Source organism: Macrobrachium rosenbergii, chromosome 47 (assembly GCF_040412425.1).
Source record: "Macrobrachium rosenbergii isolate ZJJX-2024 chromosome 47, ASM4041242v1, whole genome shotgun sequence".
Lineage (NCBI taxonomy): Eukaryota > Metazoa > Arthropoda > Malacostraca > Decapoda > Palaemonidae > Macrobrachium > Macrobrachium rosenbergii.
This window is the reverse complement of record NC_089787.1, coordinates 45,028,071-45,051,964: the sequence shown is the minus strand read 5'-3', so window position 1 is coordinate 45,051,964 and position 23,894 is coordinate 45,028,071. Positions and strand designations below refer to the sequence as shown.

Genomic DNA, 23,894 nt, shown 5'->3' with positions numbered 1-23,894 from the left:
CACCTGCTCTGCAAGACTGAACCGAAGAAACTTCTATGATGAGTGATGGATTTGGATCTGGAAGTACACATCCTTTAGATCTATGGTCAGCATATAGTCTCCTTCTCTGACTGCTGCCAAAACCATCCTCGGAGTCTCCATTTTGAACCTTGTCTTCCTGACAAAAAGATTCACGTTGACAGGTCTATTACTGTCCTCCAATCGCCATTGGCCTTCGGTACTAGGAAGATCCGGCTGTAGAAGCCCACCGAAGGAAGCGTTACTTGCTCTACTGCTCCCTTCTCCATCATTTTCTTCACTTCTCCTTGCAAAATGAGACGTTTCTGCGACCCCAGATCGTAAGAAGGGTGCAGTAGAGGGCAATCTGAAAGAGGTGGAGTGAAGTTGAATGGAACCTATCCTCAGGACATCTACTACCCATGGCTCCACCCTGAATCTCTGCCACAAGGCCCAATGGCTCACCAGGCATCCCCCCACTGATAGCATTAAGTAAGGAGAGGTGCCCACTCTATCATCTCATACCCCTGCCTCTGTCCCCTATTTCCCCTTCCTCTTGCAGGTCGACTCTGAAAGGTCCGCTGTTGGGACGGTTTCTTCATTGGGGAAGCATGTTGAGTAGGTTATGGGGCAGGAGTAGATCTTACCAACTTCTTTTGCGGAGCCTGTTGAGTCTCCCTCGTAACATTAGACAGACTCACATTAGACTTACTAACAGCTTACTGAACAAGCCTGTCGTTAGTATCCATACGACATCTATCGATGGCAGCTCCCAACCTAACCTTAGGTAACAACAATTGGGGGGACTCCAAAATACCCCCATTCCAGAGCGACATCAAAGAGTCCACATCCACCGAGCGGCTTATCTTGGCTAGGGCTGCATCTCTTCTCGTTAAAATATATTAGCCCATACGTTGGAACTCAGGTTAGTCAAATATGAAATAGCTTTAAAACCAGATTAAAGAAATCTGATAAAAGCTGTCTCATCTAATAAACTCCTTGCTGAATCCAAAGAGGCAATCTTAGCTACAGCTGTTGACTATAAATCTAACCAAGATGCCATCTGGAAGATAGAAGAGGCCGTCAACTCTACTGCAGCGGCTTCCTGACATGTAAGGGAAGGAGATTCCATTCTGACTTGATCCATGGTCAGACCTGGTCTCAAACGAACGACATCTGGGTTGATCTGTCTACCCAACAGCAGAATAACAGGAGTCATATAATATCTCCCATGTCGAGCAACTTGAACAATCTATTCGACCGTAAAGAGTTATCCCGCCCCGAAATCCGTGAGTTTACATGGTGTAGGACTGACTTGGCTTGTCTGGAGCACAGCACTTCAAATGACGTCTTAATATCTTTTTAGGTCCTAAAAGCGCTTCAATCTCAGTAGGAGCGATTATTGAAAGAGTTTCAGTCCTCTTTGACAGATTATTAAACTGATGAATCAGATCTATAACCTCTGCATAAGAGGAAAGAAACTCCTATTTTCCTTATCTTCCACTTCATTATGTTATCACCAGAAGAGGAAGGCACCGAAATATCATGAATACTCGCTCTCGAAGCCGAAGCACCCCTATATCACACGATGCACATCCGTCTTCTCTTGGCCTAATTGCGTTATGTTGACGTCCGAGGAGTGACGACCATTGAATCCTTTCTCTGCTCTTCGACCATGAACATGAACGCCCCTGTTCTCTAGCGTCTGACTAATCTTGTGACAAATTATGTCCATATCTATCCATACTTCTACGGTTGGCACATACCAGGGGAGAACTAGGCACTTTCCTGGGAGATCTGGACCTAGAAGGCGAACGTCCATTGTCATCCATACATGAATCCTCCGCTTCCAGTACCCTAGATCTCTTCCTTGGATCATTGTCACCTTTCCTCCTAACTTTGAACGGCCGTACCGGAGACACAGGAACTTCATCGCCAATATAATTTGTCTGTTGAGCCACCAAGGGCAACCTTCGAACGTTTTTTGAAGACACTCCCACTATGTCCGTGCCCATTCCTAAGACTGGAACCGATGAAACTTTCAGTCCTACAGCAGTAGGCTTCCTAAGCTGAACAACCGTGGAAGAACCATGGCCACCAACCTCCAAGGCAGCACCCATGCCCGAATCTTGAGTTTGCGTACATGCAGGGATGTGGCAGTCCCAGCTTGAAGAAGAAGAAATTGTCCTTTTCTCAGCACAAGGAATAGCCACAAAGTCCCTGATCCTCCAACGCCATCAACAAATCCATCAATGTAGAATTCAACGCATCCCAGAAGACGTAGTTGTTGTTGTTGGCACGGAAAGGGTATGATCTGATGTCACCACAGCCGCCACATTAGAAGATGACGTCACTGATGGACCCAGCTGTGATGTCATTACACTGCAAAACACGTGAAGAGTAGAGTCTGTTGGTACCACTGCAGGCAATACCAAGGAGCCCCAAAATGATGCAGAATTGGTACCACATGCGTTCCAGAGGATGTTGTCATGCTTGACCTCATATACTGGAGGCCCGGGGGAGGGGGGTAAGGACGCCCAAAGAATGAATGGCTGGAGGGTAGCAGGAAGCCATGTAGTGTGACAACAGGCCATCCAAGGTTGGTACCCCTGATAGGCCTAGCAAGGACCACATGCCCGCCATCCTCTGAGCATCCAGGGCTGGAAAATGAGACAAAGAAGGAGATGCCCCCTCCTCCCTGAAGGGAAAGAAGAGGCATAATTAGGCATATAATTACTTAAACCCCTCCAAATGCTTCCCCCGATGAATCTATGGACAAACAAGAGGTGGCATGGGAAACTTCTATTACAGGAGGTGAAACACCTGGAACAGGCCTCTCTAAGGAAGGGACAGCATCACGAGAAGACTGACCAAAGGAAACTGAAGATGAATCCCCATCAATCCAAGATGGAGTCGTCTCCTTCCTCTTGTACTGACCCTTCCCATAAAACCTCTTCCATTCTTTCACTGACCAATCACGACATACAGAACAAGGATTAGTTGCATTACATAAGTTCTCCCTGCATCTACTACACGTTGGAAGAGGATCCGTATTCGCTGAAACTAGGAAACAAGAACAAGGAAAACCACCAATACCTGGACATTTCCTTTGCTTCTTACGAGATCCAGGAGATACACCTGCAGGAGGGTTTAGAGGATCCATTATATCCAAGCACATATCCACAAACAGCAGAAATCCACACACTGAAACACATAAAGAAAGCAAAAACGGGTAAACCAAACTGGCTACAGAGAGGAGAGAAAGAACAAGAAGTCCTCTCTCAAAGGCGGTAAATGAGTAACTGATGAAGTAAGTCACGGAGTACTGCTTGGCTGTGGATGGTCCCACATGACTCGTGACTAAGGACAGATGCCACTAGTCCCTTGCATATACAATTTTACTGATTTTACTGGATTCCAGTTGAAGCTAGAAGTTTATCCTGATGTTAAGACTGAGGGTTTGTTTCGTAAATGAACAACAGAGTTGTTCAGGTGCCAGATTGTAATAGAAATGAAGCTTCTGCTTGGTACGTAAGATAGAAAGCATAACAAAACCTGGGTCCACAAGATCTGGGGGCTGTGTCTAAGGGACAGAACCCTGGTGGAAAATAATTAAAGAGGTCTGCAAATGTATGATCTTAAGAATGAGTCCACTTCTTGCATCAGACCTGTATGGGGCTGAAGCCAGGAGGAGATGCATGTAAAAGATGAAAACTTACCTATAATGTGCAATGTAGGAGCATGTAACCCCATTAGTCTGTTTTGTTTATGATGCCACAATCGAGGAATGAATTGAGAAATATGGAGATAACAATGAAAGGCCTAACTGCCTTGCACCCACCCAGAGACAGGACAACTTGTCCTGCTGCTAGTAGAGGCCTAATGGTACAAATTGTTTGTAGGACACTGCCTTTAAATAAAATTTTATGAATGTCATATGACACTACATTAATATGCAACTAAATTTAAAATTCACCTTGAGCTGAGCATCTTCAGAGCCAATATGAAACTGTATTTTTGAAAACTTGCTTCCAATTTACTCCACACAAAGGAAAAAAACTTGAAGTGTCTTCTTTTAAGTCACTAGTTCTGCAGAGGTATAACATAGCCTAGACCAGGCAAACACCATCATTGTTCTGGACATTGCCTGAAAGTGAATGTAAGGCAAAGGGTACAATAAAAACCATGCTTGTCTAAGTTTGGGTCTTCATGACAAAGTCTGCAGCAAAACACATCAATACAGACCCCAGTCCTCTGTAAGAATGACTTGTTTGATAAAGCACACAGCTCACAGACATGTCATAAAGAGGCAAACCTCAACAGAAAACACTGCTTCACCATAAGATCAAGAAGGAAAGCTCTCTCTCCAATGGTTCATCAGAATCCTAAGCAATACAGCTGTAACACTAAAGAGAACCAATTTAGGATAGTTGAAGCAGTTTTCAGGAACTTCATTCCAAAAATTTCACCATAAGTATCATAACTTTGCTATAAAGAAAGATCTCTACTCTAAGCTTCAGCTCTGCTGAGGAAGAAAGATCTATGCTACAGAGATCACATATATAAGATAACAAAAGCCTGTAGTGTTGTATAGCCAATACTGAAAGACCCTTATGAAGATGAAGAAGTAAGAAGAGGTCTGATATCTGGAGAACAATGCCACTGCCTGTAACAATGCTTCAAACACAGGAGGCTCCACTTAACTTGGTAGAGATGGGATGTAGAATCTCTGCAAAGTTTACAAACTGCTCTGACTACCTCTTGAACTAAGTTACTGGGTATTCTCCAAGTTTAAACATCCAACATATCCAGATTTAAATAAAACCTGCTGAAGTGAAGCTGACACAAGAGCCTTCCCTGGCTAGAAAAATTTTCTAACCAGGTTTATCTGCATAAAAAAGTAACTCCAAGTGCTGTTTTAAACTCATCCAACAAGAAGCTACGAATGTCTTAATGAGATTTCTAGATATCAAAGTCTTGACCAGAGCCTTCATAATAATGACAAATTGAGAAAATACGTAAACAAGAGGGCTGTTCCAAGGAGTAAAATCTGCCTTCCAGGCAGCTGACTCTGGCAAGGGTGAGTAGTTGGCTCAAAAGTTTCTTACAGAGTGTTCATGATCAGTCTACCAGTTGAAAAAGCGTCTTCCAGATGTCTAGGCACCCCACAATAGACTGACCGTCCCAACAAATCAATAATCTTGAGCCATCTTTCAGGATGAGGATATAAATGATCAGATTAAATTGTACTGACCGCCAAAACTAAATGATTACAGTGGACATAACTACAAGGGATCACGGTCTACTGACCTGTAAATTTTGCGTAATAACAATTTTAGGTTAAAGCAAAACCTCTCAAAATTATTGTAAAATCCATAGACTTATGATTGTTGAAACCAGACTACTTCTTCAAAAAATGTTCACATGTCCTAGCAAGCAATTACTATTAAATGCACTAGAACATGTTTCAAGTGTCAATTATAAAGAGAACCACAGAGCAAACAAACTATTTGCCAGTACACAGTAAAGCACTGCATGCAAACTGAGGGTAGTGACCCTACTACATGAGCTTTAGAAAAGTGTCAGCTAAATATGGCAGGTCAAGAGAGTGAGTACAGTTCTATCATGTAAAAATTAGCTCCAGGTCAGGGGAAAACCACTAGTAGACCTGGAGTAACATGATCACATATGAATAGGTCCTCCCAGCACTTGTAAGTACTGTAAAAGGTCTGTCACACACAAACCACTGACCTATATACGTACAGTTTATCAACCATATATAACTGGACAAATGGTATCTTTGTGCTGGCAAGTTATTACTGGTGTTAACAATCATATATGAGTGGCTTCTTGAATGGCATTCTTCCATTACTTTCCTACTAAAATCTAACAAGCAATTTGAGCTAGCTAAGGAGAGGTCATTATATGAAAAGGTGCATGTCTATGTGTGGAAATGTATAATTCACATTTAGGAATTCCTGTGTTGAGGAATCTAATGTCAATGTCTTCATGCTCAATTAGTTATGTTACATGATAATCTCTTGTATTAACCCACAAAAGATGCCTACTCAACCATGCATGCCCACAAAAGAGGAGCCACAGCAAATGGGCTGAGAAACCAGGTAACTGCACTTTCCCCACACACTGGGGGAGCAATCTGCTTCCGTGCCTGTTCCCAGTATCGTGTCTACATGCGAACTGGTGCATGCATGCATACTGCCTTGCATTCTCAGGGCTAGTGTGTACCAAGAGGGGAAATCTTGAACAAACCTACTATTAGCACAAATGATCACGCATGTGTCGAACTAGTGGGCAGGTCTGGCTCAACCAAGTGTACTTCCAGGGAAGCACAGGAGGAGCAACTTGCCTGGCTATCAGCAGTCTGCAGACCAGGTATGTGCAGGGTGGCACAGGCCCTACCCAGTGTTACCATAGAAACACTGGAGTAGAGCACAGGAGGAATAGCTTACCTGCATGCAGTATCCAGATACTCACATCCAGGTGAGCTGAGATGGGATACTAAATACACTCAGGGGCCCATGTCAGCCTAATCAGAAGCTAGTTGATCACTCCCAGACATGAGTGAGAGAGCTTGCTTGAGACCCTCCTACAAGAGGAGGGTGGAGAAACAGATGAGAAGGAGAAGAACTAGTTCAATAATGAGGAGTCTATGGCATTTGGTCAGTTTGAGAAATCTGGGGAGAAAGAAGATGAAATAACAGCAGTCTTACTTTTCCTCCTTAATAAGAATTTTGCTCTTCTGTCATGGGCTGACTTGCAGAAAGTTTGCTTCTATTTGTTACCTGAGGATGCTGAAAATTATTGAAACTTATGGGAGGAGAGGAATGGTTCATCACTCAAAACCTCAAAGCAGGTCTGACCTCTAACTGGGCAGTTTAAACAACATTGATCTTGCCTCTTGGAACACCTTTTATCCTTATGAGCAGAACAATTCAAGTCTTGAATGCTAGTCACTGATAATGGAGAAGGCTGGGGAGTGGAACTAAAATGGGTACTATGTCTAGAGTGGCAAAAATCTTTCAGAGTAAAGCAGCTCAGTTTGAGAGAGACTCAGATCCATAGTGATACAACAATACAAATCCCTGGGATTAGACTGGATCAGATTCTTGGTGCCTGAGCGACTAGACTTTTAAGAGGTGGAGCAGCTCAGAAGGTATGAACTAGTGTTCTGAGATAGTTTGGTCACGTGGAATGATCCTTAGAAGTGCTGTTTTATTTGCTTGGTTGCTGGTTTCAGTTCTCCACTACCTCAAGGATACTCAGGCATCAGAAGTACTGGGGTTGGCTAGGTCCTTGGCAAAAGAATGATCCAGGTACTTAGCAGTGGAGCAGCTGAGGTCAGCAATCTGGAGAAGCTTGGGTTGGAAGTAACTGAGTGGCTCAAGTCAGCATTAATGGATTGACTTTGGTCAGAAATGCTAAAAACAGACTTAGTCTGCAGTTGTGGAGCTGCTTTGGTCAAAAGTACTGGAGCAGCTTGGGTCAACAGTACTGAACATCTCAGGTAGGACATAATGTAGCAACTCGTCTTGAAAAATATAGTGGTTCAGGTCCTTTGATATGGAGCAGCTCCATTCTTAAGAATAATTTCTGGATGTCTCCATTAATTTTGCTTACTATCAGCAGCTACGATCACAACAAGATAATATCTTGTTTTCACCAGAGGTTACAGTGCAAGGAGAATGGAAGCCTTCTTTGTGAATACCAAGACGCAGCTCCAAGCATGGCTTGAATTGTGGCTTGCCCTGAATCTGCCTGAATGGTAGTGCACTCTGGTCTATCAAGATGAAGAAACACCTCTGGGCAGCAAGGTTGACGAACATGCCTTGGTAATCAAGTATCATCACTGCTGCTGCATGATTTCCCGCACTGAAGAAAAGAGACAAAAATATTTAAGTTGTTTTGTATCAACAACTGGATTGAGGAAGAATTGGGTATTGGAGTTGCACTAGTGCTCGGGTATGGCACTGATGTCAGTCGGTACAGAGAGGGTGGTAGATCTGGCTTGGGTCTACAGGGCATCAGTGAAAAAGTGTTCCCCACCAGTCAATGACCAAGTGCTGAAATAGCTCAAAGATCACACTTTCAGGGCAGCATCAACTGAGAACAGACTCAGAGATAGATGGAGGTATTTAGGTCTTCCTCCTAAAATGCCACCTTGTTATATTTGGTCTATTGTCAATGAACCTTACAGTTAGGGCAGGTGAACTTGGCTGAGCATACCTGCCTCCAACAAGCCAAATATAGGCAAGTCACAGCTTACCAGGTAATCCTGTCTGCTTTTGCTATGGCGCTGTGAAACATGACAATCAATATTAGACATAACACTAATTTAAGGGCCAATATCGAGATACACGGAAACAAACACTTGGGCTCACAAATACATAATCAAAATACAATACAAACAAATCCTGAATAGATAACAAGTACAGGCAGTCCCCGGTCAACAGCAGGGGTTCCGTCTCCGGCTGAGCGCCACCAATTGAAAATTGCCACTAACTGAAAATCGGTGATAATGGCGCTGAAATCTCAGCTTAACAGCTCTGTTAACCAGAGATCAGCGCCGAAAATCTGGTTAACGACGTCTCTAGCCAAGCACCGAAACTCCAAAAGGCCGTTAACCGATGCCCCTGTTAAGCGGGGACTGCCTCTATAGCCTAAGCAACAAGAAACAGAAAATCACAATTTTTTTTAAAGTAAACTGTATTTTTCATAATTACACAAACCTGAGGTCCTTTACCTTAGGAATTACTTTCAGGGAAGCTGGCATCAGCCGTTGAACTTTCAAACAAGGTGGTTAGGTAGTTAACTACCGTCCGGTACACGGGAGTCCCACCTGCCCAGATGTAAACATTCCAATTTGCCTTTTGGCCCAGGTGTCAGAGTAAGGGGTGGCATGAGGTGGGCATGAAAATGTAATGTAAAGGACCTCAGGTTTGTATAGTTAGGAAAAATACAACTTACTTTAAAACACTGTGATTTGTTCCGACACAACATAGAAACCATTGGTCCTTTACATTAGGAAGACTTACTGGATGGAGGGAGGAATCTGAGTGAGTCTCTTTGAGCTGACCAGAGTTGGCTACACCTTATATTCCCTTACTGGTCGATAGAGCAAGGAAGGGAAAACCCGCCTCTGATAAAGTGATTGGGTTGTAGGAAATGTGAGATCAATTGTCAGACTTCTGGGCATTTTTTCTTATGAATGAGGAAGACGTCATTTCATACAAAATAGGCTAAGATGAAACATAAAAAGTCGGTGACAGTAAGGCAAATGCAAGTACTGGGTTTGCTTCTATGATCCTGAAAGGAAACAGAACAGAAACTCAAAGTGTATGCTTACCTGCATTGACCGCCAGATCCAGTATGCAACAGCACGTCTGCTCTCTGCTCCCAGGAAGAGAGCTGGGGCAAGAGAAGGAGGAAAGGCCAGCCACTCCCACACTCATTCTCACATCCACAACCATAGATTTTAGGCAAGATGCAACCCTGTCCTGTTAGAGGAACTGGATAAGCTACACAACTTGTTAAGCAGCCACCACGGGTCCCAAGGAAAAGGTGTTCAAGGACTTGTGGGCAATATCCCGAAGGTAGAAAGAAGTGAAAGTGGTCTGTTAGGACCATACCCCCACTTTCAATACCTGAGGAATCAACAGGTTCTTCCAGAACGTGAGGGTCGGACCAATGCTCCAGACTTCATGAGCTCTCGGGCGGAAGGTTGCCAGTGTCGCCTTCCCCAGCAGCAGAGTACGCTCTCCTAATCGTCTCACGAAGCCAGAAAGAAATTGTGTTCTTGGACACCTCTTTTCTGAGGTCCCTGGGTGCTTAAGACCTCTCGAAGCTCCTCATCAGAAGAGAAATCTCGAAAGAAGAGGGGATATCTACCCCCTTCAGCTGCTCTGTAGCCTTTTACGGCCGAAACAGAGAGAAGCTTCTCTCGGCGAAGAAAGATGGGAAAGTCCACAACCTGCTGAAATGTTAGCAGAAGCTATGACCAGAGAGATACCCAGCCTATGACACCAACCTCAGAAGACGGCCCACTTTCCCTGGTACACCGATGCAGAGGACTGCCTGAGGTGTCCAGCCATCTCCGTTGCTGCCCAACACAATAAGCCTCTCGCTCGCAGTAGATACTGGATAACCTCCAGCCGTGAAGACACTGGGACTGCACTACCTGATGGTACCACTCTACATGGGGTTGACAGAGCAGGTTGGGCCAGGGAGGAATCTCTCTCAGTGCCTTGGAGAGAAGAGCTAGCAAGTCAGGATACCAAACAGACTGGGGTTATTTGAGAGCCACCAGAATTATCCTGAGATTCAGGGTGATCATCACTTGGCTGATCACCCTGCAAATCAGGCAAAACGGAGGAAAGGTATAGACGTCGAGGTTGTCCCACGGGTGTTGGAATGCATCCCCCACAGCAGTCCATGGGTCTGGGTCAACCAAACAGAAGACCTGAAGTTTTCTGTTGTGCCAGGTGGCAAACAGACCTATGACTGGATGCCCCCACAGATCAAAGAACCTCTCTGCTATGTCTGGGTGAGGGGACCACTCTGTCCCTATTACCTGATTCTGGAGGCTGAGCTTGTCTGCCACTACATTCCTCTTGCCTGGAATCTACCTGGCTGACAGGTCTACCAAGTGGGCCAGAGCCCACTCGTGCACCTGCATTGTCAACTGATGAAGCGGAAAGGACACCAGGCCTCCTTGCTTGTTGAAGTACGCCACTACCGTGGTGTTGTTGCTCATCAACACTAAGGAGTGTCCCATCACTCGATCCTGAAAGTCTTAGAAGGCCAGGAAGGCTGCCTTGAGTTCCAGGATATTGATGTGAAGGTGCTTGTCATCTAGGTGCCACACCCCTGAAATCAGCAACTCCTCCAGGTATACGCTCCATCCCTCAGTCGATGCGTCACAGAAGCATGTCCGGAGGAGGAGCACATAGGCATACTCCTATTAAGAGGTTCCTGTCGTCCATCCACCAGTCTAGGTCCTCTCTCACCTCCTCCAAAAGAGGGATGAGAAAGGACTGGGGGTCTTGAGACCGGGACCAGTACTCCTTCAGTCGCCACTGCAGGGACCAAAGGCATAGACGCCCACGAGGGACCAGCTTCTCTAAAGACGACAGGTGACCGATGACGACTTGCCATCCCCGAGCTGGCTACTCCTGTCGAGACAAGAACAGCTGTGCTGCCTTTCTGAACCTGCTGATACAAGAGTCCGAGGGGAAGACTCTTGCTGCCACCGTATCTAGCAACATGCCCAGGTACTTTATCCTCTGCTTTGGGGGGTGAGATCTAACTTCTCAAGATTTACTACGATCACTAGATCGCGGCAAAACTCGAGGAGCTGATCCCTGTCCTGAAGCAACTGCGAGCAGGAGCTTGCCAATCGTCAAGATACCTCAACAAATGTACCCCCATGTGAATGGGCCCAAGCTGACACTAAGGTGCCCCGAAATGGAACACTGTCTCCCCGAGGATAAAGCAAAGGTACATGTGGGAAGGACGGATGGATGGGTATTTGAAAATATGCATCCTTCAGATCCACCGAAAGCATGAAGTCGTTTTCCCCGATGGAGGCGAGCACAGAACGAGCCGTCTACATCGTGAACCGAGTCCGGTGAAAGAATCGTTCAAGGGAGAGATGTCTATGACCGGTCTCCAGCGGCCCCCACCCCCGAGGCTTTCTCCACGAGAAAGACACGGCTGTAAAAGCCTAGGGACCAATCCGACAATCCGACACGACTTCCATAGCATTCTTGCTCAGCATGGCTTGCACTTCTTGCGTGAGTGTGAGATCCTTCGTTGAGCCAGGAACGTAGGTACGGAGACAGACCAGAGTTGGTGAGGGGTGGCTGAGACTCGAAGGGGAGTAGATATCCCTCCTGAAGGACATCCACTACCCAGGTCTCGGCTCCGTATCTCTGCCATGTTGCCAAATGGCTCGATAGGCATCCCCCCACCATCGGCAGCAGCTGGAGTTGGACGCTGCCCGTAGCGTTTTCCCTTCTTCTTTGCCTTGCCCTCTTTACTGGACTGGAAAGATGGCTGAAAGGGTGGGAACCCTTCGAAGACTGGGACTTCTTAGGGGCCAAGGAAGTGTTAGCTTGGCCTGAAGGCCAAGCTGCAGTGGAGCGCGAAGAACCAGAGGTCTTGGCCACTGCCTGGTGGACAAGGCGGCTGCTGTCTTTGGCACGACATTTGTCCACCAAGCATCTACCAGCTCTCTGGGAAAGAGAGGCAGAACCCAGCAACAGTCCGTTCTGTAGGGTCACTGCTGACTCAGGACCAACAGACCTGGCGAAGCAAGAAAGGACAATGTCTCTTCTATTATGCACCAAACAGCAAACCTGTGGGCGAAGGTAGGAGATGGCCCTACCTCCAAACTGGCACAGCCCCCTGAAAGCGGAGTCCTCTCCAGGCACGATAGCGCCCGAGGAGGCAGCCACCTTAGATACTGTGAAAGCCCACAGATCCAACCAGGAGACTGCCTGCAGGGCCGCCACAGCGTTGGCTCCCAGGGTCCCTGCCTCTTGCTGCAAGAGGGAGATTCTTTCTGCAGTAAGCTGCTGCAGCAAGAGACCTGGGCCTAAATACACCAGGTCTGGGTCAACCTGTTTAGCCGGCAATGCCCTCTCTGAGGGCGTATAAAAGCGCTTCTGTCAAGGCAGTTTGCTGTGAGAGGGAGATTCCTTCTGCAATAAGCTGCTGCAGCGAGAGACCCAGGCCTAGATGCACCAAGTCCAGATCAACCTGCTTAGCTGGCAATGCCCTCTCCAAGGGCGTATAAAAGCACTTCTGCCAAGGCAGAGGAGGAGGAAGCAGCTTGTCCGAGTGGTTTGAACAAAGTGAATTATTTTGCCCAAAAACAAGATTATTTACTTGATCGAGAACCCCCTCAGCAAGTGTGGACCACAGCAGCCTCACTGAAACCTTGGGTTCCTTTTCCGGACCCCGGAAGGATTCGAGGCCAAACACAACCCACAGACAAGGCCATGGCCGTGGTCCCTTCCCCGAGGTAGTTGTGCTGATGAATCACCTCTGCAAAAAGTCCTCTGTATTTCAGGGGGGTCCGCATCCTGGGGGAGAGGACCCTCGGGTCCTTCCAGGGTGCGGTCCTCCCGATCTACTCTCCCCGCAGGAGGGACAACCTCGGCAGACCCCTTGGATCCTTCCTACACCATGCGGGCGTACAACCTAGTCGATCCAAGGACCGAGCCAGGAACGTATGCCCTTGTAATGGAACTCTGGGGAGACGAATCTCCAGAGTTCCTCCTGTCCGACTCACACCTTCCAGGGAAAACCCAGGAGGTTGAGGGACAAGGCGAGGAGGATCGGGCACCCCAGCTGGTGGAACCAGCAGGAGGAGCAGGCCAAGAGCGACGGCAACCTGGATCCAGGAGAACACTTTCGCCTCGGCGAAGTGTTGTCCTGAGGAGAGCGTAACGGTTCGTGTGAGCCGAGCCGAGCCGAGCGCTCGACTCGACTCATCCGGGCCGATCACGTGAACATGACCAGGGACTGGGTGGAGTCGAACGTGTGGCTGGCTGGCAAGAACTTGTGCTGTCCTCTTGACAGGCCCCAGCCTTCTTCAAGGCTGGAGCCTCTCGAGAAGACTGTACAGGAGACTTCCTCTCTGATGTTCGGACTAGAGAGGCCAAAACATCTACCTGGGAACCTTGCTTGGCACTAGAGGAAGTGCCAGCAAGCAGAGCCAGAACACCTTTCTCCTGTCCTGTGCCCGAATCGGTACGGTGAGTGGTACGGTGAGCGGACTCTCTGGTACCGGTTCAGGATACCCCAGTTTCCTTAAAGACCTGGTATTCGGAGCAGCTTGCAAACATGCGCTCGACACAGTGCCAGCCTCCAAAGTGGACATGTTAGGGGCAGCAACGGGTGTGCAGACCGAGGTTTGCACGCCCGTGGCTCCTGAAACAGGAGATCCTGCTGATTCCCATGGAGGCAGTCCCTTAGAAGTCCCAGAACGGGATTTCTTGCGGGGAGGAGAGACAGCCTTCCTTTTCTTTGACCGATGAGCCTCGGAAGAAGAAAGGGAGGAGACAGCAGACAGTGACGACAACAAAGACGAAGACGATGAAGATGATGACACCTTCCTAGACCTCTCCTTCGACTTTTTCTTTGTCATCTTCAGTGTGGCGGTCAAGTCCCCGAACCAGGAGAAGTCAGAGGAGCATCCGGGGTGGCCAGGGTAGCTGGAGCGACCCAGGCAGCGGAGACGTCAGCGGATGAGATCGGGGCAACCAGGGCAGCCAGTTAAGCCAAGGGGCCAGGGAAGCCAGGAGCAGTGACTGGGGTGAGTGAAGCAGCCTGGGCAGGTGGAGAAGCCAGGACGAGCTGAGAGCCAGGTAAGCCAGGAGCCAGGACTGGGGTGACTGGGATAGCCGGGGCAGGTGGAGAAGCCAGGAAAGCCCAGGAGCTAGCAACACCAGGAACAGCAGGAACCATAATATGGGGCACAGATGAAGTCACCACCATGGAGGGCCCTGGCTGGGACAGTGGGACCAGGAAGCCAGGCAGGAGCGGCACTGTGTGATGAGATACCAGTGCAGCAGTCACCTGGGTACCCAGGTGAGAAGATACAATCACCAGCATCTTAGTAAAAGCCATCATCGTAACGGTGCTGGTAGCAGCAGTAGCAGCAGCGTGGGTCACTACCTGGGTACCAGAGAGATGAGCCAGAATAGTATAGTATATCTTAGTTTAACCAGACCATTGAGCTGGTTAACAGCTCTCCTAGGGCTGGCCCGAAGGATTAGACTTATTTTTACGTGGCTAAGAACCAACTGGTTACCTAGCAACGGGACCTACAGCTTATTGTGGACTCCGAACCACATTATGACGAGAAATGAATTTCTATCACCAGAAATAAAGTCCTCTAATTCTTCATTGGCGGCTCGGGGAGTCAAACGCTGGGCCAACAGTGTGCCAGTCGAAAGCTCTACCATCCCTCCAAAGAAGAACTCGATGAGCCAGAAGACCCTCTAGAAGACCCTCCAGTGATGGTATGCCAGGAAGACCCAGGTGAAGCCAAGTGGAAGCAAAATCTGGAGCCCCCACCCCCAGCCTCTACCGCCATACCTGAAGACAAAGTCAGGTTAGGGGAGGAAGACTCCATTCGCTCCGGTGGAAAAAATTCCCCCCTGGAGCGAGGAGAGGCTTCCAAGAAGAGGTCGTCCTGATCGTCCACTCCCCTGCCTCGTTCCACACCCAACGAAGCGAGCGAAGAAGGTGAAGGGGAGTCCTCTCCTGAAGGAGAGGCAGCCAGGGGAAACCTGCCAGAAGAGAGAGACGATCCCGAAGGATTAACCACCAAGGGAGTCATCGGGGGCATGTAATCCTTGTATAATGCCTTGGAAGGCTTCCTCTCGTACTGTTTCCTCCCTTCAAACCTTGCCCACTGCCCAGCCGACCAGCAGCAACACTCAGAACCAGGAGAATCATGGGAACACACTTGACCCCTGCAAGAATTGCAAAGGGCATGCGGGTCCACATCAACTTTAGATCGAAAACTATAACATTTCTTCCTGCCAACTCCAGGACACACGCTGGGGGAAGGTGGGATTACGAGGTTTATTTCCTTCATGAGGTTTCATGATAAAGAAATGAATACACAATGCATGCAACATACAGAAAAGATCCCACCACGAAAACAGTTCAACGGAAGTCCAGGCAGAAAGCGAAGAAACATTTCTGTACCACATGACGGCCGAAAGCAAATTGGAATGTTTACATCCAGGCAGGCGGGACTCCCGCCTACCGGACAGTAGTTAACTGCCTAACCACCTTGCTCGAAAGTTTAACGGCCATTTCCAGTTTCTCTGAAAGTAATTCTTAATGTAAAGGACTGATGGTTTGTATATCATGTTGGAACAATACACAATTACAATAACCAATCAATGAACACAAAGGCATAAATTACGGTTATGGAGAATCTGAGATGATTATCAATGAACTGTTATAGATAATATTCATAAGCACACATGCAGTTGCCCTTACTTAACAACTTATATGGTTTTTATTCTTAAAAATTTTGATACATCAGATAAAATACCTCAAATTACAACCTACTTTTATATTGTGCCTTCTAGAAGAATGTTTTGATCCTGAAGAGGGTCTCTTATGGGAACTCTTGTGACTACTCCCACTCTTGCTAGGACTTCCTATTTTCAACTGATAAGATCTCTGGGGTGAAGTGTTCTTATTAGGAGACACTTTCTCCTCTGGGAAGGGAACCTCCTCTTTTGGTTCTATTTTTACTTGGTTAATCTGGTGATCCTCATTTTCACTATTTGATCTTAGATTCTCTGGTAACTCCTCTATAAGAGGAGCTCTTTCCTTTTTGGATCTGAGGGAAATAAAACAGTTTTTAAGATATAAAAATAAAGCCTTCACAAAAAATTATGCAAGAGAAAAACTGCTTTAACATAAAAATAAATCTTCAATACAACAAAGCTAAAAGCTCCTGAAACAGTTTGTATAGAATAAGGTATAAAAAACTTTAGTTTTCTTCTGCTTGCATTGCATAAGTCTTTTACAAACTACTTGACTAAAGACTCAAGTCTGTAAGTCTCAAAAACTCATAACTAGAAGCAAGTACTTGGAACTTGATACAAGTAATTAAAACCACCAAGAAATATAAAAATAAATATAAACAAAAGTTATCACTAATGTCACATTCACACAGGCATTACAAGTAAGTTAGCATTTATAAATATAACACCTTCAGTGATACTTTTAGAAGGTAATATTAGTAAATAGAGTTTTTAAATTAACTAACCAATGACTGTATGAATAAAGCAATAAGTCAAACTATCAATCCCATTCTGCACATAAACTGCCTTATAAATTAACATGAGATTAAACACAATAAAAATTTTCATGGCAAAATTAATTATTTGGATACTTACCTACTAGCTTATATCTTTGCGCCATTAGGTGCGATCAGCATTTTAAAATAAACCAAAATAATGCTTCGCTACCCCGCTAGGACTGTCTCTGTAATCAACTATTTCCCACCAGGTGGCATTACAATGTTTATGTTCTTGTCAGAATTCTTCATGATCACCCACTAAGATGTGGGGAGGCTAGGTGGGTTCCCACTTTAACAGTAGGTAAGTATACAAATAATTAACTTCATCATGAAAATTTTTATTACAGTAAACCATCCGGATTCCAGTACTCACAATTCGCAGAATTTTCTGTGGAACCTATCTATAAATTATTTGTGGGAAAGCTAATCCATTCGCAGATTTTTTTGTAGAACAATACAGTATTCTGTATTTTCATATTTTTGTGACTAAATACTATACTGTACGTACATATACATTTTATGATAAAATAATGATTTACAGTACAGGCAGTCTCTGGTTATCAGCAGCCTTAGTTATTGGCAATCCAGTTTTACGGGGCTTGTCTAGCGACGACAATTACTGGATTTTTGGGGTCAACATGCGTCGATCCCTGGTTATCAGCGCCGGTAACCGGAGACTGGGGCTACTATCGGTGATTTTTGGTTATCATAACGCCGTCGGGAACAGAACCCCCACCGATAACAGGGGGGCTGCCTGTACTAATTTTCAAATATTAATATTAAGTTTAATAAGATTATGTAACAGTAAATAATAAAAACAATAATTCTCTCTCTCTCTCTCTCTTTCTCCTGTCCTTTCTCAGTTCTCTCTCTCTTACTGAGATGAGAATTTTTATGCATATGTGATCTGTATGTTTATTTGTTTTTATAACTAAATGATTACTAATTTTCAAATATTAATATTAATGTAAACACAACAAAATATCAATTCAATAAAAATATAGTGAATTAGTAGTACAGTTAAACTCCCAATATTCGCGGGGGATGCATACCACACGCCCAGCGAATAGCTAAAATCTGCGAATACTTAAAACTCCTCTAAAAACACTTAGAACTGCCTATTTTGATAGTTCAAACACAAAAAAAAAACTCAAAAATGCTTATACCTGAGTATTTTAATAGTTTTATCACAAACGGTGCATTTAATCATGAAAATGATAAGAAAACAGAGTAATTAGTGAATATTTCCAGGTGAAAAATACTGCAAATGGGCAAATTTTACGCAAATATAATGTGTATATATGTTCCATAGAGAAATCCGTGAATAGGTGAGTCCGCGAGTTGTGAGACCGCGAATACAAGGGGTTTGCTGTATTTTAGTTCAATCCCTGATCCTTTTCTGTATCCGACTTAGGGGGAAGGATGAAGGCGTAACTGTCATCATAAAAAAATAAGGGTTAGCACCTGGCTGAAGAGTCTCTCTCTCTCTCTCTCTCTCTCTCTCTCTCTCTCTCTCTCTCTCTGAGATAGATTTTATGCATATGTAACATATATGTTTATGTTTATTTGTTTTGTATACAAAAATCATAAGAAAACCTTACTTTTAATGCTCTGGGTGCATTGAAAACGATTTTATAGATAAAAAAACCTGTTATTCTGCCATTTTGGGGCCATATTTCTTCCGTCGTCGGATCGGCGACGACCGTCGTAACCCGAACATGCGTCATAATTTCTGATGAATATATTTGAAAAAAAAAACCTCGGATCGTCAAATGGCGGAACCGTCGTAAACCGGGACTGCCACCGTAGTACAGATTGATATTTTTATTATTTTTTCATATTTTCCATGCTATAATCACAATATTTGTGCATTTCTATAGGAAATTATGTAAAATTTTAAAAGAAAACATATCAATTCCTAGTCTTCTCTGAAGCTTGAAGCGAGGGGGGGTTGTAATCTTAATGTCAATTTATCTTGACATATTGACCGTGAAGGGTAGAAAATGTTGCCCACTTGGCGCTCAAATAGTATGTTGCTCACTTGGTGGTCACATAAAATAGCTAAGAAGGATACTGAAAAATCTCTCTCCCCCTCTCTCTCTCACACACCAAAGGATACTCTCTCTCTCTCTCTCTCTCTGTTACTGGCTGGAAAGGATGGAAGTCCGTACATACATATTTTTAAGGGTAAAATGTTTAACATGACTTTGAAATGATATTAATAATATCACTTCAAAGATTAATACACTAATAGGATAATAGTTTAAGGTATATTTGATGTAGGATGCTAGTTTAAGGTATACATTTGGTATTTGAACTTTCAAGATAGGCAATTATAAGCATTTTTAGAGGGGGGTGTTAACTATTCGTGGATTTTAACTATTAGCGGGGGGTTGTGGTAAGAATGAATCTTACCTGCTTTCAAAGTTAGCTAACTACCACACTGAATGAGGATGGTGGGTTAGTGCAGCCACAGAAACAGTGTTCAGCAAAGCAAACTAAAAGCTTTTTAATGGGGAGAAAAAAGCTTCTCAACATTCCTGCCTGTTGTGTGATCCTCACTGACAAGTACTGTTGCCAGACACTGGAACCACAACAGGGTGTAAGGCCCTCTTTGCGAGACTTGTCAGAGGATCCTTACAGGGAAAAAAGGACTCTATCCTGCAGAGTACTAGTGAATCCTGTGCCCGAGTCGAAAGCCCATAACCGAATCCAAAACTACCACTTTCATACAAGGTGCGCTAATATACACCAATGGGTACCTTCATGCTCCCATATTCAATGGTGGGATTTCCTAACAACTAACAATAAGATAAAAAGCAAGGTTACTATCATATTTGGTTCAGGAGAAAGTGCCCCACAGCAACAATAGGACTAAGGGCTTTACATCTCATACTTGATTTGAAGATTTCACAAATAATGAGGCAAAAACAGTTACATCTCCCCTGAGCTGCATGACAACCTTCTCCAGAAAAAGGTTTTAAAGGAAATAAAGATATGTTTATGGTACAGAAGCCATGAGGATTATTTCCCAAAAATGGTAAAAGCACAGGTATCAACTCTGTGCATTGGTTTTAGCCATCTTGGACATAGGAATGTTTGGCCATCTAACACCACACATAAATTCTTAACTCCTCCTCTTAAAGGTTTATGTCTGTCCAGGTAAACCTTTCAGAGTTCTAACTGGACATGCAACAGTCATTTCTTCATTGTCTACCTAAGCAGTTAAATTAGGAACTGTCACAAATCTGGGAAGGGCTTTCACTTCAATATCTTTTCTCTAAGCAATGAAACAAGAGAGGTTGCCACTAGAACAAAGCCCAAAAACAAGAAAGGGTTTGAAGCTCACTAATATAAACCCTTAATAGGTCTAACTGGACATAAATACAGCCACTTCTTCATTGCCTACCATAGCAGATAAATTATGGCACTGTCACAAATCTGGGAAGAGCTTTCACCTCTATATCTTTTCTCTAAGCAATGAAAAAGAGATAGATTGCCACTAGTACAAAGCCCACACACAAGAAAGGGCTTGAAGCTCACAAATACACTTTGCAGTAGCAACAGCTAAAAGAAAAATGTCTTCAAAGTTCCTAAGTGATGCCTTATCCAAAGGCTCAACTGAGGCTATGTTAAAATCTTAAAGACTACATCTAAATTTCATCATAAATCATGATAGAAAGATTAAATTTCCAGCACAAAAGATTGAAAACCTCTTTAAACTTTAAATTGTGAGCAATATTCCAGTCAGCATGATGCAGAACTGAAAGTAATGTACAGTGGTATCCTTTGATTGCTTGACAGAAACTGCTTTGCGTACGTGAGAAACTGATGGAACTTAAATCAGGGTATCTAATGGAATGGGAGCTAGATATCATTCTGGACAAACACCAAGATCAATAAACTAAACAAATGGAATGGGAGCTGGATATCACTCTGGACAAACACCAAGATCAATAAACTAACAACTGTTATTGATACTTAAGTCTAATAGTGGAGGGCCTTCTAGATTTAAGGATTGCTTCCTTGGCCATTCTAGAAATGCCCTTAGCTCGTAACAGACAACTGACAATCTCCACGCAGTCAGATGAAGCATGTGGAGGTTTGATGGAATCTTCTTGAGTAAGACTGTCTGAAAAGATCTTTCCTGGACGGAAGATGACGAGGAACATCTACCACCAGGAAAGGAAGTTAAGGGAACCATTCCCTTTGGGGCCACGAATAAGCTATCAAAATCATCCTTGTGTTCTGCAAAGCTCACAACTTGTTGAGTATTTCCTCAAAACAGTAAACAGAGGAAAAGCATAAAAGCCTATATTCGGCCATTCTTAAAGGAAGGCATCAGCTGCCCATACCTGAGGATCCTGGCATGGAGGGCAGTAAACTGGTAGTGTAGTGTAATGTTTTGGGCAGTCGTAAACAGATGGGTGTTTGGGTCTCCCCAAAGGTTCCACAACTTCTGACAAACCTGAGGAAGAGGAGACTATCTGACTGAAGACCTTGCCCTTTTCTGCTGAGTTGGTCTTCAATAACAAAGTTTTTCACTAGGACAAAATGAGTTAATGGAATGACGTTGCTGGACTGTCCAAAGGATAAGGAAGTTTCTTTGCTAGCCTGAACAAATCTATTGATCTGTGTCTCCTTGTCATCTTATGTAAGAATTGAGACTTGCATAAGACCATTCCAAACTGCCTCGAGCTGTAGGATGTTTACATTCCAACTCCCTGACATCAAATGTTTCTCAGAACGGTCCCTTAATCTGCCTCCGACACATCTGAGGACAGTGTAAAGGTTCTTGGGGTCTAGAGGCCAACCCCATACAGTTCACGAAAGTGGTAAAAATTGTCTATCCATCTCTCTGTTGGAAAACCCCCTACAAGAGAGAGCTGAACTCCATCCCTAGATAAGCAACTGGCTGGATCGGAAAAGCATAGATTAGTCAACATGAACAAAATGCCCACTCCTGAGGCTAGACATAAAACATAATTCTTCACCTTCAAGGTCATCATAAAAACAAATTGGTGAGAACGAACCAGTCGTCCAAATATGAGAGAACTACTCTGATACCAAGCTGATGACTCCATACTGCTAAAACTTCAACTCACAGGAGAATACTTTACTTCAACTGGAAAGTGTACTGGGATGTGGAAGTACGTGTCCTACATGTCAACAGAAATCATCCTTTGCCCTTCCAAAAGGCCGCAAAGACCAAACTGAAGGACTCATCAAAAAGGGAGTAATATGAATAAACTTGGTGAGACTGGAAACGCCCATGGCTTGATGGCCTTGTTGCATAACAACTGTCCAATCTACCCTCTCAACTCTGAACTTTTGTGTGTGAAGTGTGTGGAGAGAGGATATCAGGAAGTTGATAGGGTAAAAAAATAACAAAAGGTAGAAAGTATCCTTCCCTGAGAACCATCACTACCAAAGGTTCTTCTTGACGCTTTCCCAGACACTTCTGAAACTTTGCACATGGTCTTCTGAGGATCCACACAGCCTACTTGGTCTGGGAGTTCAAAACATCAGTTATGGTTACAAGTGTCATTTTTCCACTTAAAATGTTAGCCAGATCACTACTGATGCAGAACTAGAGAGTGGTTTGGGGAATTCAACATGGAATTTACATGCAAAAAAGGTCGTAGGGGGTAAGACCCCTGAGGGAAGACTTCAAAGGTAGTGCAAAGAATTCCAAATCTCCTGATTTGTGACATCTTAGGTGGTCTTAAACACTTAGGGGTAAGGAGACAATGATGGGACACTTTCAAAAACAGTTACTAATGGTTGAGCAGGGCTACTTTATATGATTTGTACACAACTGTTTCCGTTACTTTACAAATGAGCTGTAAAAGGAATAAGACATTCCTCCCATTAGCCTCAGAAGTAGGTCTATCAAGGAGAGGTTACAACTCTGACACATCATCAAGAAACTCTACTTCTTCAGGACTAATATTTAAAACTATTACCATCATCAATATCTCTTATGGGTATCTACAAATGTACAACCATATACATATAAACCTACATATATACATATATCTACATATGCATGCATAAACATTACATACATATACATACTAGCTGACCAACCCAGTGCTGCCCGAGAAAACTCTGAATGGCAACTGATAAATCTCTCTCTCTCTCTCTCTCTCTCTCTCTCTCTCTCTCTCTCTCTCTCTCTCTCTCTCTCTCTCTCTCCAAGTCTCCCTCACTCTTTCCCCCTTTCTCCTCCCTAACACCCTCTCTCTCTCTCCTCCCCAACACCCCCTCTACTCTCTCTCTTATGCTTTCCCTCTTTCTCCTCCCTAACAACCCCTATATTCTGTATCTCACTTCCTCTCCCTCTCACTCTCTCCCTTTCCTGGTAAGATATTTGCTACAATTACACTGTCCTGCATTTTTGACGTTTTACACTTCACCCCTTCTCACCCCCCATTCCTATCAGGGCTGAACTTGGACTTAAAGGGCATCAGGAATGTCACTATTCAACTCAAGTGACCTCGAAAACTATGGATTGGACACTAATATCTGTCTTTGACATTTCACTTTTCACCCCTTCTCACCCCACCTTCCTAACGGGGCTGAACTTGGACTTAAGGGCATCTCAGCGACCTCAAAAACTATGCATCAGATACTAATATCTGTTGTTTTCGGTTATTTTTACATTTCTCCCCTTTCCCGCCCCCACCTCCTTTGGTGCCAGTGATGTCTTACCCCCACAGTATTCTTTTCCAGATAGTAAGTCATATGTATACTAAGTTTGGTTTAAATTGCTCAATGCATTTCAGAGTTATGCTGGAACACACACACACGCACATCCCTTTTTATATATATAGAGATAGATATCACATATATGTATTACTCTCGCAGTAGTCGACCTGTAGTGCTAAGAATGAAATACCGAATTCAAAGGCACTTCTGCCTTGCAATTAGGCCAAAGTACCCTAGCAATTACAGGAGCCTTCACTTCCTTGGTCCAAGAACTTGCAACTCGCAAGTTGAACAGAGGAAGGTGAAAAAACTTATGCCGTATCTAAGTCCT

The 23,894-nt window shown here is 44.5% G+C and overlaps 1 pseudogene; it reads right to left on the bottom strand.

Annotated features, from left to right (window-relative positions):
- LOC136830918 (chromatin-remodeling ATPase INO80-like) overlaps positions 1-23,894 on the bottom strand; it is a 220,952-nt pseudogene that overhangs the window by 67,217 nt on the left and 129,841 nt on the right.